We start from the raw sequence: 12845 nt of genomic DNA, 5'->3' as shown, positions 1-12845 counted from the left end.
AAGCGGATCAGGAGGGGACCTCGGTGGCCGGAGCTGAAGGCTCTTCTTAATTGTGCCCAAAGACTTGGAGGAAGAAGAATGGTGGTGGCTCCGCGAGCGGTCTCGAGCGAGACCAGGACCTACGTGGAGTCGAGCGCCGGGCTGCCATAAGCTTGAGGGACTGCTCCCTCAAGGCCTTCGGGTGCATGGCACGGCACTAGGAGCACGACTTAGTGTAATGGTCACGCTCCATGCATCACAAACAGATCTGATGCGGATCCGTCACCGACATCATGCGGTGACAGTCCTGGCACGGCTTGAAACCGGTCTTCGGGGACATCTCGACGCACAAAAAACTCACAAAAAACTAGACAAAACGGTTGAAATCGGTCAAAAAGAGACCAGGACTCTCTCCGGATCAGTGCGTGGCGTGGAAGGGAAAGAACTGACGTAAATGCCCTTAGGCAGCATCTAGGTACTACTCCTGACATCATCACGGCGTCTACGATGCTAACGATGCCCGCGGAGTCGACCAACGCCACCTACCGACGGGCAAGGGTATTGCTCGAAGAAAAAAATCTCCAGATCCAGTCTGACGCCCAGGCGTGCCAGTCTCTCTTCGGATCAGTGCGTGGCGTGGAAAGGAAAGAACTGATGTCACTGCCCTGAGGCAGCATCTATGTACTACTCCTGACGTCATCACAGCGACTACAACGCCAACGACGCCCGAGGAGTCGACCAACACCACCTACCGACGGGCAAGGGTATTGCTCAAAGAAAAAAATCTCCGAATCCAGTCTGATGCCTGCGGGGAAATTCTAAGGGAAGGAACCTGCAACTAGAAGTCTTTATCAGATACAAATGGTGTTAGATAAGATTTTAGCAAAGGAAAGGGGCATTGGTAAGATAATTACGTCTGAATGCTGCACGGTATGCGCCAGATAATGCTCAGAAAAATAAGTTATATCACAAAATTGACAACACTGCACAGGGAGTACACCCATAACCAGAACCTGGAATTTTGGATCAGGTTGGTTCATGATTAGGATGATGGGCTAAATGGGTATTTGAAGTAATTGCTATATCATTACTAGCATTGTTAGTTGCATTAGGTATTTAGCTTTTAAAATTTGTGGAGTTACTTTCAGCGTGTGTCTGAACATGAAGTCCCAGAGGAAAGAAAATAAGATAAGTCACCTGTAAAAGAGGAAACTGAACTGGATAGAAGAGAAGCTGAAGAATACCAGGCAACTATGAAAGTAAACAAAAGAGTCAGATATGATGACAACAATATCGTGGTGATGATCATTTTGAATTATGAGAGGGAGAGACTGAGAAAGCTAATTAACACATTAGAAATGCACTTAACACTATTTTTGTATTGCTATTTATAAGCCTTAAACTAAGGTGCAGGACAAAAAAAATATGCATGAGTTTCTTTCTCTGTAAAACAGAAAAATAACATGAATTTGTTTTTAATTTCTGGTCTTGCTTATTTATGTATCTTTTCCTTAGCTAATAAGATATCAATTTTCAAGACTAACACTGTGGCCTATTAGCAGAATTGAATGATGTATAGTCTATTGTGAAGTGTGTTTCTCAATGTTACATGCAAAAATATCGCTGTAGGAAGAATGATCCAAGAATGTGCAGGGGAAAGAATTCACAGAATGTATTAAAGTTGCCATTTTACTTTTGGTGAAGAACATTTTATGAATAATAAATTCTTGCACCAATCTTCATAATGTAATTAAAATAAATGATACACGTGTCTGGAACAAAAGTAAGAAACATGTATTTAATTTGAAGTAACATCTAGTTCCCTAAATCCACTGCTAACATGATGTTATGTATTTTAAAATGTAACATTATTTGTATGTGTAACATGTATTGTTCAGAACATTAATAAAAGTGCTTAAATTTTGTTTATCAAGGGCTCTCTTGCTTCTTTTTGCCTTTGATCCCTGCTGGTCCGTGATGCTGTTTTTTAACTGGAGATATTTTTGCTAGGGTATTTAATTATTCTGCGCTTGCTCATATTCTGCATTTGCACTATTTTGATTTGGTGCTTTTGACTGCAAGCTCACTGTAACTTACTTCGCACCAATTGCACGATCTGTTTTATTTAGCTTAATATCAAACCTTCTTGACATGCACAATTTATGGGCGTTTTCTCTAAGCACATAGTGTGTTTTCTTGTGCAAATCACTGGTTAGTTATTCTAAAGTGACGAGGTTATTTGATTATTTCTTTTCAAACAGGATACTTTATTGCTTCTTTTGAAAATGTATGTGCCGATAGCATACAATAAGTTTTTTGTCTGTATTATTTGTTCTTGCTGGCTAGACTGCAGGTGTGACTTTAATTATATTTATTAAATATATGTAATGAAAAAAGATCAAGTGAGGGCCCTTTTGCTTAATTTTGTTATCACACTGTTCCAAAGTTTCTGCGGATTGACCTTTTCTGATAAAAGAAAGCGGTAACAAAGCCACTGCCCAGACCAGCTAGTTGAAACGTTTGGAACAGATAACTGTATTTAACACAGTTGAGCACTTTTACAGAGAGTGTGATTTTCCCATCATGATCGTTTTGTACTGACCAAAATAAGCAAAGCGTGGTTGGCATGTTGTCTCCATTGAAGCAGCATAGGACAATCCTTACTTGCAACTGGTAAATTAGGAGTGGAATCACTCACTGCAGTGCACTGGAAAGGAACCAGCGAGGATCATGATGTCAGTGATGAGGAGAAAGGAAGAACTGTACCTGGAACATAACAGCGGGGCCTTCCCAGGCTTTTGAATGAGAGAGACAACTACCCACTAAACTCCAGGCATGTGGATCCCGTGGACTTCACATCATTAAACACTTTACCAAACAATGGTGACGTTTTTGCCTTGATGATCTTGTAGAATATAATAAGGACTCTGTGTTCCCCAGGTGCGTTCATGTATGACCTCAACTGCCTTCAGTATTTTGTCTTTCGTGATTTTGCTGCCCATGGCATCTCTGAGGTTTGCAGGGAATGCGGGGAGCATGACATCCACTAGGATCCATTGCTTCTTTTGGCAACTGTCTATGCTGTTCAGGGCTCCGTAGTACAGTGCAAACTCCTTAACTGTGCCCACAGCATGGGTGAGTAATTCACCTTTGTTGGATCTATTGCTCCTTTGGTTGTAGATACTTAGAGTTGGCATAGTGCGCTGGCACTAGCTTGCCGGCTTTCTGCTCATTCTCATAATGACTCAGTTTAAGACTAGACAGAGAGCATTCAGCTAACTGGGTAAAGTATGCATGAGTTTAGGTTTCTCAGAAGACAGGTTTGGAGTAAAGGATGGCTAATATTCCGCTGCAAGACCTGACATCTTAGGATGACCCTCCAGTAAGCATCGTTATTCTTTAACAGAGTTGTGCATCATTGACCCCTCAGGCACGCCTTTCTTCCCGTCCACAGTATTTGGACTGAGTGGGTCTGCTATACAGGGCTCATGTGGTATTATCCCTGTGGCACTTCATGGCCTACTGTGACACAAGGGCACACGTTTCCCAGGGCCCATGTTCCAACTGCACTTAACATTATGGCAAGCCCCCTCCCAGAGCACATGAACCCATTGAATAACTTGTACCACTGTTAAATTAGGCCTTTGGTTTGCATACTTTGTGAAGGAATGACACATGCTCCCTGGTTTATTGGCTTCAACTCCCATGGCTTATTGATTCCACCTGCTAATGTCCATTGGTTTCACCTGCCATTGTTTATTGGCTCCATCTGTCATTTTGCACCTGCCTTCATTAAATGTCAAAACCCTTATGCTGACACATGTTCTTTCCAAGGATCTGTTATGAGTCTTCCCGTTTACTATGTGTGTCACATGCCTCTCAGGAAGCAGCCACAACTATTGGAGCACAGTCATCGTATTTGCTCCGTGCCCAAAACAAGAATCAGTGCTTGGCCTGGTTCCTCTTCTGAGCAAGCATTATCTGTTCACTGACCTGCTGAGTCAGCCGGAATCCTCCAGCATTCTCATCTTCCTCAGCCCAAGCCTACCTGCTGTTCCAGTGATCTTGGTGCTGTTGATGTCTCCGTCATCTCCATTTCCTGCATGGCAATTCCTCTTCCACTTTGGCTCCCTGCAAAACAGCTACAAGACTTCCTCTGGATCCCAGTTTAAAAATGCGAAACAAGGGTAAATTCCTGATCACAGGTTAGTGCGCACTAGTTTAAGAAAAAAACTAAAGACAAGAATGTCTGAATTCTGAATAAACTGAATTCTTTAAAAGAAAAAAACTGTCTTCCTGATATTGGATCTTGCGTTTAAATTACTTTAGCGCTCTGGACATATTTACAGATTGTGCGCTTTGAACTATAATTACATGAGAACCGAAAAACCTCACACCAGTATTTCCTGAATTTGTTTTAGCAAAAGAAGACACATAAAAGCAAATGATTTATGTATACAAACTTGAACAACAGAAAACTGTATGTAAAGTGATTCTTGGGAGTGCCAGAAACTCCAGTCTTAATCTTGATTTGTACCTGCTCTCCAGCTGTATTTGTGATGAAGCCTGTAAGTGTATACTATTGTTAATAGCAACTTAAACATTGTATCCTGAAGAACTGTTGGTAAATTATTCTTGTTGTTTCCAGTGCATTGCATCCGCACTAACACAAAAGGCCCAAAGAGTGCAGATCCTGTTAAGAAGTGTTGCATGGCAGCAGAGGACACCTGGTGCCTCAAGTCTCTCTTTTCTTATTTTGTCCCAAACCCCCTTCCCTTCAGGGGTGGTGTGTGAATTAAGGTTTTAATTACTTTTTTAATTCGCCACCCCACAGGAGAGCAGAGGTCCAGCATCGTCTCCACGGTTGGAACTAGTTGAGTGCGTGACATCAAGCACTAGTCCCCTCTAATTGCAACTTTAGCTGTGCCAGATTCTGTCACTGACCTCGAAAGGGCATGTAAGAAGTTAAGCTTGGTCCCAGGAGGGACGTATATCAAATCTACATCTACTCTCCTACCCTTCATGTGTATTTTGTCAAACATCCACAGATCCTTCCGGTATAACCGCGATTTAAATCTGAACCAGGAGAGAGTTCTGCATGAGGTATGCCACTCCACCCTTCTTCTCACAGTCCAGCAGTTCTCTGGCGATCAGCTTCCAAAGTTCCAGGCACAAATGTCAGAGAGTAGTGAAGTGCACCCAGAGAGTAGTGAAGTGCACCCAATACAAACCCAATGTCAATAAGGTGTATGATTTCTGTTGGCGAACAGCAGAGACTTTAAAGGTACTAGATAGGGAAATCACAGAAAACTAAGCACAGGGGAGGAAAGGCATGGGGGAACACTTTACCAAACCCTAACCTAAACTTTAAACATGTAGAGTTAGCTCACACTCCATTGCACTGTGAGCTGCAGCATCCCACTAAAAGAGGACTCTTCATTATGAAGTAGAAAAAGTAACCTCACCCCCACATGACACCCAACCCATCTCTGTATCCTAGCCACCCTCAAACTTGATCATCCTGGCAGAGCTGTGCACTTTCAGCATACAGCATACAGTACACTATCAGTACCTTCGTCACTGTGAGATTTTGGATCAAAAAGACAGGGAGACGGCTTCAGTCTTTAACTTCCATGTTCACACGGGAACCTAAACTTGTCTCTACCTTGGTTTCTGCCAACAGATGGGTCTCTGTCTTCCATGAATCTGGGGACAGATTCCAATTGTTCCCTCTCTGTCTGTGAGGTAAGTGCATTTTTGTTGCCCCTGTTCTGAGCAGTGGATAAGGCACGTCTTCTGCTGCACCACTACTGCAGTAATTTGCAGATCACTTCGCAGACAACTCTAGTGATTCAGAGAATCTTTCCAAGTCTTTGAGTTTGTGGAAATCTCTAACTTGCCATTATTCTTATTCCAGCAGGCTATATCTGATGTCCCACTTCCTCAGTGGTGGCTTAATGACAAGGAAGTTTTGTGGCATTAACTTGTGAAATGTCTGCCAATACAAATATTCTGTGATTCCTATATAGAATTGGAATGCTGTTCATTATGCTACAGCGATCACTTGTCTAGCTTGCTGTTACCTGAGGAAAAATACAGTAATTGCTCCGGGTGAAGCTCAGTTCGATGGTCGCTTGAGCTGTATACTGTGCAACCTTTAGAATGTTTGGGTGGCGGGGAGTGTTGAAGGTATGTGAATGCGGCGGGGTGACTTTATCAGTAAGAGTAACGTCGGCTTTTTTCGCACCTTCTGGAACATCAAGGATTCTGACATTGTCTCGACTGACTTCCATATTGGTCACTTTCCAATGCATGTTCCAGAGTTCTCCCCCCCAGTTGGATGAGTTGTTTACATGGTCCACCTGATCTTTCATGGTTTCCAGTCTCCTGTCCTGGATCAGAACGCAAGCTTGAGCAAATGGCTCAGCATAGTCCATTGTTCTAACACCCAGGTAGTATCATCTAACCTGGGTGGGGCTAGGTGGTCATATAATGAAGCATGACACTATAATGTGTGAGACCACCTAGTCCGTAAAGGAAACTCCCTCATACATTTAACTGGCACTTTTGTTTCCCATGTCCATGAAGGAGATCGCTAACCGGTGTCCTATTCTTAGCCTAAACAGGCCATAAGAGACCTGTTCTTGATATCCCCCACACTTGTGTTATAGTTCCTTGGCCACAGGAGTTTGTGTGGGGTTGATACACTCTCAACACTCTCTTCTTGTGTTATAATCGTTTGGAGCATGTCCCTTGAGCTGAGTCTTGGGATTGGCCAAGAACTATGAAAGTTGGCGGTCTAGGTCCATCGTCACAACAAAGGACAGACAGGACCCCAAAGAGCCTTAATGCTGACAAGAATCACAAACTTAGTAGGTGATATTACCTGAAGACTGGAAAGCGCCTGTGGTTACTTGGCCCTATGAAAGATTGTAATCGTATTCGGTGGTCAAATCTCCACCTCTGACTGCATCACCAATGGGAAAATGGGTGGGCTTTTTGTTCTGGTGGGTTGTGGGCTTCAGTTTGGGTGTGAGGGAAATCCACGTATGAAGAATCCCTTGTTGCCCATGTGATTGGGGTATGGTCTTCCCTACATGTGCAGCCCCACCTTCCCCAAATTGGAGGCACCACAGCAATGGTTAACAGAGATGTTAGTGGAGCGGGCAGGAGCAGAGTTAGTGAGGTCTATCCCTGTGGTTTGTGCGTGGACACACACCAGGATAAGGGCTGCAATATTCAGCCCCCATTCAGCAAAAGCGGGCCAATCCCACACTGGACTTCTTAAAAGTACAATCCAAGATGGTGCAGGGCTGCAACCGACAACTAGGTTTCTGAATAACCATTCTATATCCAGCTTGAGGACAAGGGGGCTAAGTAAAAGCCAATGGAGTGACAGCAGACAACAACTCAAGGGGGCACTCTTTCCTTTTGATGGTATCAGTATGACAGCATTCCCTATCGGCATTTTGGGAGAGCCTAGGCCATGACCAGCTGGTTTTATATCACTCCCCAAGTATAACTGTGTGCATTATTAGTCCTTAACCTTTCATGTAAAGTATTTAGTTGAGTGTGATGATAAAAGTATTTGTCATTTCAAGTAGAAGTACTAGCTGGAAAGTGATTTATGGGATGCTGCCATTTGCAGATTGAGTTTGGAGTGTCTACCCTACACTACCCTCCCTTTGAAATCTTAAGGCACCCCATCCCAGAGGTTCAAGTGCTAAAAGAGTTTACTTGCTTATCAATTCTGGGTTTATGACAGAGTAAGCTTCAAAACAGAGGTAAAAGACTCATTGTCACACTTTGAGTAGAATAATACTGATTGAAGTTGAGCTCCTGACAAGTTCCCACAGCACTTTTCCCCAGTTGCTCTCAGATATCAAGGGTGTTGAATTCCTATTTTAGAATATCTCTGATGAAACAATAGAGGCACCACGCCAAGCCCAATTGTCATGACTTTATGAATGCAATGCCTTTCTGGTCTGAACTATTTTCTACAGAGGAGAGGACTCCTTCCTTGGAACTAAAGTGTATGGCTTTCTTTGACAAACAAAACAACAAAATGTCTGGCCCAGTCACTTACCACTATACAGGAAAAGTTATTAGTAGTGGCACATCTTTCTCAGATCCCTAAATAAAAAGAGGTGGCAGACAATTTGTGCCACATCCTGTCAGCCAATGGTCAAATAGGCTGTGCGTTTACTGAGGAATGCAAACAAAGTCTTATCCTCAGAAATATCGTGCTGCTCCTTCTTTTTCAAGGCCATCTTTCATTCCCACAGATTATTCCATGCCCTGGGTGCCAAGGTTCTCTCAAAGCGGCAACTACAGAGGCAGGGGCTGCACAAAGTGGTGTCAGGATAGCAATTTGTCTCCTCGGTTCCAGAGATTTTAATCCTCCAGGGAACTTAATGAGAAAGTGTAGAACCTATTCAACCCACATTGCATGGCCTAAAACCCTTGAAATATTACCTATGCATGTCCCCTTGGCAAGAGACACACTTTTTGCTTTGCACAAATAGGCTTTTCACACAGAGAAATTGTGGACGTTTTAGCTATTCAAGGTGCAACTAGGGCATTGTTTTCCAGGACAGCTACAATTAGACAAAGAAAAGGCCCACTTTCTGACAGAGGAGTTACCTACTTTATTAAGGAAAGGTACGGAAAGGTAGGGAGGTGCTGCCTACCTTATTAAGGAAAGGTAAGTAAGTTATTTTACTGTTGCTCCTGGATTTGTCAGGAGATTATTCATTGTCAATAACTTAGAAACTAAGGTGGAAAACAGCGATGAATCTGAAGAACCACAGCAACTTTTTGTTTTACTTGTACCCATTTAAAAAAATTAGCACAGTTATCTCCTTAGAAATATCATTTAGAAAGCTAAACAATTTGGAAGTGCAGAACAGAAGGACTTTATGACTAAATCCAAATGGAGAATACGCATTGTGATTGAGTAATTTTCTCTGGAAAGACATGAAGTTCACGTGTCTTCATTTATGCCTCTTGCTCTACCCATGACCCTACCATAACCCTAAAGTTGAAAGGGATAGTGTGGCCGTTCTTATGGCACAAAGACTGGAATCAACAAATCCCATGCCATTCACTTCAGTAAATCAAACAAGTCGGTGGCTGCACCACAAAACCCAAATCATTTATCCAGTGTAAAAATCTTTTTATTTTATTTTTTTATCAATATACTCATTGGTTGACCTTCAGTGCTGATTCTTTATGTGGAAGAGAAAAGAAGGTTGCCAGTAAACACTTGCCTCCTTCTGTGACCTAGCCTCACACTTCACAACCTTCTAGTATCTACCAACCTTGCCTTTGAAGAGAAAGGAAGGTTTCTGAGTGTATGTTCACCTCTCTCCATGACCAGCACTCTTAAATCTCATGCTTCACTCTCGTCTAGGAATTAATTGCACTAGCCTGTGGAAAAGGAAAGATGGTTTTCAGGGAAGGTTTGTGCCCCCCACCCCGGCCAAGCCTGAACATGTACGTGCTTGAGTGATTAATGTGTGTGCACTGACCACTGTTTAGTCAAAGTCAACACAAATATATGTTTTTTTTAAAACAACAAAGTCATGGATGGAATGCTTGAATTCATCTCAGCCACTGATGATAGCTTGGGGTCGCATCCCAATCCATCGTTTTAATTAATATGTTGTACAACACATCAGCCTCAATGGTTGACTGTAGCACCTTGTGTACCCTGGAGGTGAGCATATTGTTTGATTAATGTAAGAAGCTACTGATGCTTTATTTTTCTATATTTCTGATAGAGATGGAGGGGTGGGGTCACGGGAGTTTGGTGCTATGTGGGGAATGTTTTGATTTTCTATCAGTATTGTTTCACAAACGTGGTGAAAAAAAAAAGTTGAAAAAATACATAAACACTAATTTCTCATGGCTTTGAAATATAGGCTCAGTGCAGAAAGCTTCCGTCAGGTCATGGGGCACATTCAAAAAGGGAGTTAAAGAGACTATTCCCTCTTCTGAAAAGCTTCCCCATTAGAACCTTGGCAATGGTTGGTGGAAACCTCTAAAGGTCCACAGAACCTCTTAAGTTCTGTTATTTTCCAGTCATATAAGCGAATAGCATAAGAATATGCTATTCTAACAAAATATGGGTTACACTGAAGTCAAACGTTAGGGAAGAAGTAACATTGTGCCTTCATTAAATAGAATGGCAAAATAGTGATTGATTCAGACGTAGGCCAGCTAGGAATGTGTGCTTTCTGCGTCTCTCACAAGTGCGTACCTCACAAGTACCTGTGAACCCCTATCAGAATAACATTTTAAATAAATGCCTTAAAGCTTCAGGCCATTTCTACACCTCCCTGAGTTTGACAAAGTATTCCAGTAATTCTCAAGATGGACAATGCATCGGCCTACTCATGTAGGAGTCGACAGGGAGAAGGATGAGCTTCAGGCCTCTTACTCTGACTCAGCTCATTAGTTTTGGGTATACGCACTTGCACTTCTGCTTTGTATAGAAACGCGTACATTCCTGTGGAGTCCAACAGGATGGAGACCTGGCTAAGCTTTCTCTTAATCAAACTATTCTAGGAGAGTGTGCACTGAGTTAGTACGCAGACAAGCTGAAACTCATTTTCCACTCTTGCACAGGTGGAATACGGACCCCTAAACAAAAGCAAAATATGTTTACTTTTAAGATGGTAGTCACAGGATCCACCGTGCATCCCACCCAGTAGCAATGAATCTGACAAGTATAGCTCAATTCGTTTGTGTGAAAGCCTTTGTGCTGCTTGAGCCACCAGTATGGGAAACCCCCACCCCCAGTTTTTCTCAGCCCCCGCCTGACACATCACGCTGAAACTTTTCAGGAAGAAGTTGAGGTCTACAGCCACCAAGACCATCTGTAGGGTCCCCCAAGGATCCCCCCTCAGCCCGCCCTTTTCAATATCTACATGGCTCCTCTCGCCAACATAATCCGCCCCCACGGCCTCACCATCATTTCATACGCTGACAACACCCAGCTCATCATCTCCCTCATGAGGAACCCATCTACCCCCAAAAATAACCTACACGCCGGACTCCTCGCCATCGCTAACTGGATGACAGCAAGCCACCTCAAATTGAACTCAGAAAAAAACGAGATCATCATATTTGGTCCCAACAAGACAGCATGGAACGACTCTTGGTGGCCCACCACCCTTGGACCACCCCCAACACCCAAGCACGCAATCTGTGCATCATACTGGACTCATCTCTCTCCATGACTCAGCAAATCAACGCCATATCATCCTCCTGCTTCAACACCCTTCGCATGCTGTGCAAGACTTTCAAATAGATTCCATTAGAAGCATGAAGAACAGTCACCCACGCCCTCATAAGCAGCAGACTGGACTACGGCATCGCCCTCTATACAGGGACCACAGCCAAGCTTCAGAGAAAGCTCCAGTGAATCCAGAACGCAGCCGCACGTCTCATCCTCCCTCGCCACTAACACATCTCCGCCCACCTCAGATCCCTACACTGGCTGCCCATCAACTAAAGGATAATTTTCAAAATCCTTGTCCACGCTCACAAAGCCCTCCATGACACCGGACCGGCCTACCTCAACGAACGAATCAACTTCCACAAACCAACTCAACAGGTCCGCTCCACCGACCTCGCCCTCGCTACAGTCCCCCGCATCCAACGCACCACCTCCGGCGGCAGATCCTTCTCCCACCTTGCCGCCAAAACCTGGAACTCCCTCCCCACCAACCAACGCAAGACCCAAGACCTCCTAACCTTCAGAAAGCACCTCAAAACATGGCTTTTCTAGCAGTAATCCCACCCCAGCACCTTGAGAACCTACTGGGTGAGTAGTGCGCTTAAGACATTTGTTTGATTAATTGGATGAGACTTTTTTCTGAACGTTTTGTGAGAATCTGTCAAAGTGCACCAAAGTTATTAGGAGACCAAAAAATCAATTTCCTATGGAAATGTAGTCCTAAATATAACTACCCAGTGACAAATTTGTCTTATCCTGATTGCACTGGTTTTGGAAAACCTTGCACAAAAATTACTAACATGGGTAGCGCACACATAAAACTACACGAAAGCCCCAATGACACTTTCTGCATCTTTTAAATAACCCATTCTGGCACTGCCACAATGGTAAATGTGGACTATGGGATGTTTTCAGCACAGAAACTGGGTCGAGGGGAAAATGGAGTAAACAAAATACCTCACATGAGGAAAATAATATACCGCACTTATGAATTACTCTGTTTGTTAGTATGTAGACGGAAGCACAAATGAGTCCATTTAAACAAGGCACTAAAGTTCAGCAGGTCAGACGGGGGATGGGGGCGAACATGAACACAGTGATAAAGACAATACGTACTTTAGTTTTTATACGAGGTAAATACGTAGCCTGTCGAGATACACCTGGACCAGTGAAGTGTTAAGCAGACGGCTCTTTTCGATTCAACCCCAGCAAGCAGTGAAAGTGAATCCGATGAGCGGAAACCAATTATCCTCTTTACATTCATCCTATTTTAGCCGCGCAGCTAATTACAGGATTTAGTCCCCACTGGAAAGCTGCAGAGCCCTTTGATTATCAATCAATTATCCCGAGGAGGATGCTTATGGACTCAAAGCCTTTCTATTTGTACTGCATGTCGGCCATTGTTAAAAGCATCGCGTGCTGGTGAACTTGGCGCTGCGTCTGACTCGTATGAAAAAAAAAAAAAAAGTACATCGCGAGAGGAAACCGCAAACGGTCTGACGAGCAATGCTGCTGCTTAAGACGTTAAAGCCTCTCTGGTTTATCTGCATATCGCGGATAAGGCGTACTGAATAAACTGTTACGCAAACATGCTGTAATATTCGACAGAACAAGCAAGAACTTA

The 12845-nt window shown here is 43.4% G+C and overlaps 1 protein-coding gene across 1 annotated transcript in view; it reads right to left on the bottom strand.

Moving 5' to 3' along the window:
* Positions 1-12845, bottom strand: part of MND1 (meiotic nuclear divisions 1) — a 311795-nt gene that overhangs the window by 35126 nt on the left and 263824 nt on the right. The gene's annotated exons all lie outside the window — the stretch shown is intronic.

The sequence above is a fragment of the Pleurodeles waltl genome, chromosome 1_2, assembly GCF_031143425.1.
Source record: "Pleurodeles waltl isolate 20211129_DDA chromosome 1_2, aPleWal1.hap1.20221129, whole genome shotgun sequence".
Classification (NCBI taxonomy): domain Eukaryota; kingdom Metazoa; phylum Chordata; class Amphibia; order Caudata; family Salamandridae; genus Pleurodeles; species Pleurodeles waltl.
Note: the sequence above shows the minus strand (reverse complement) of the source record. Positions and strands in the feature narration are given on the sequence as shown.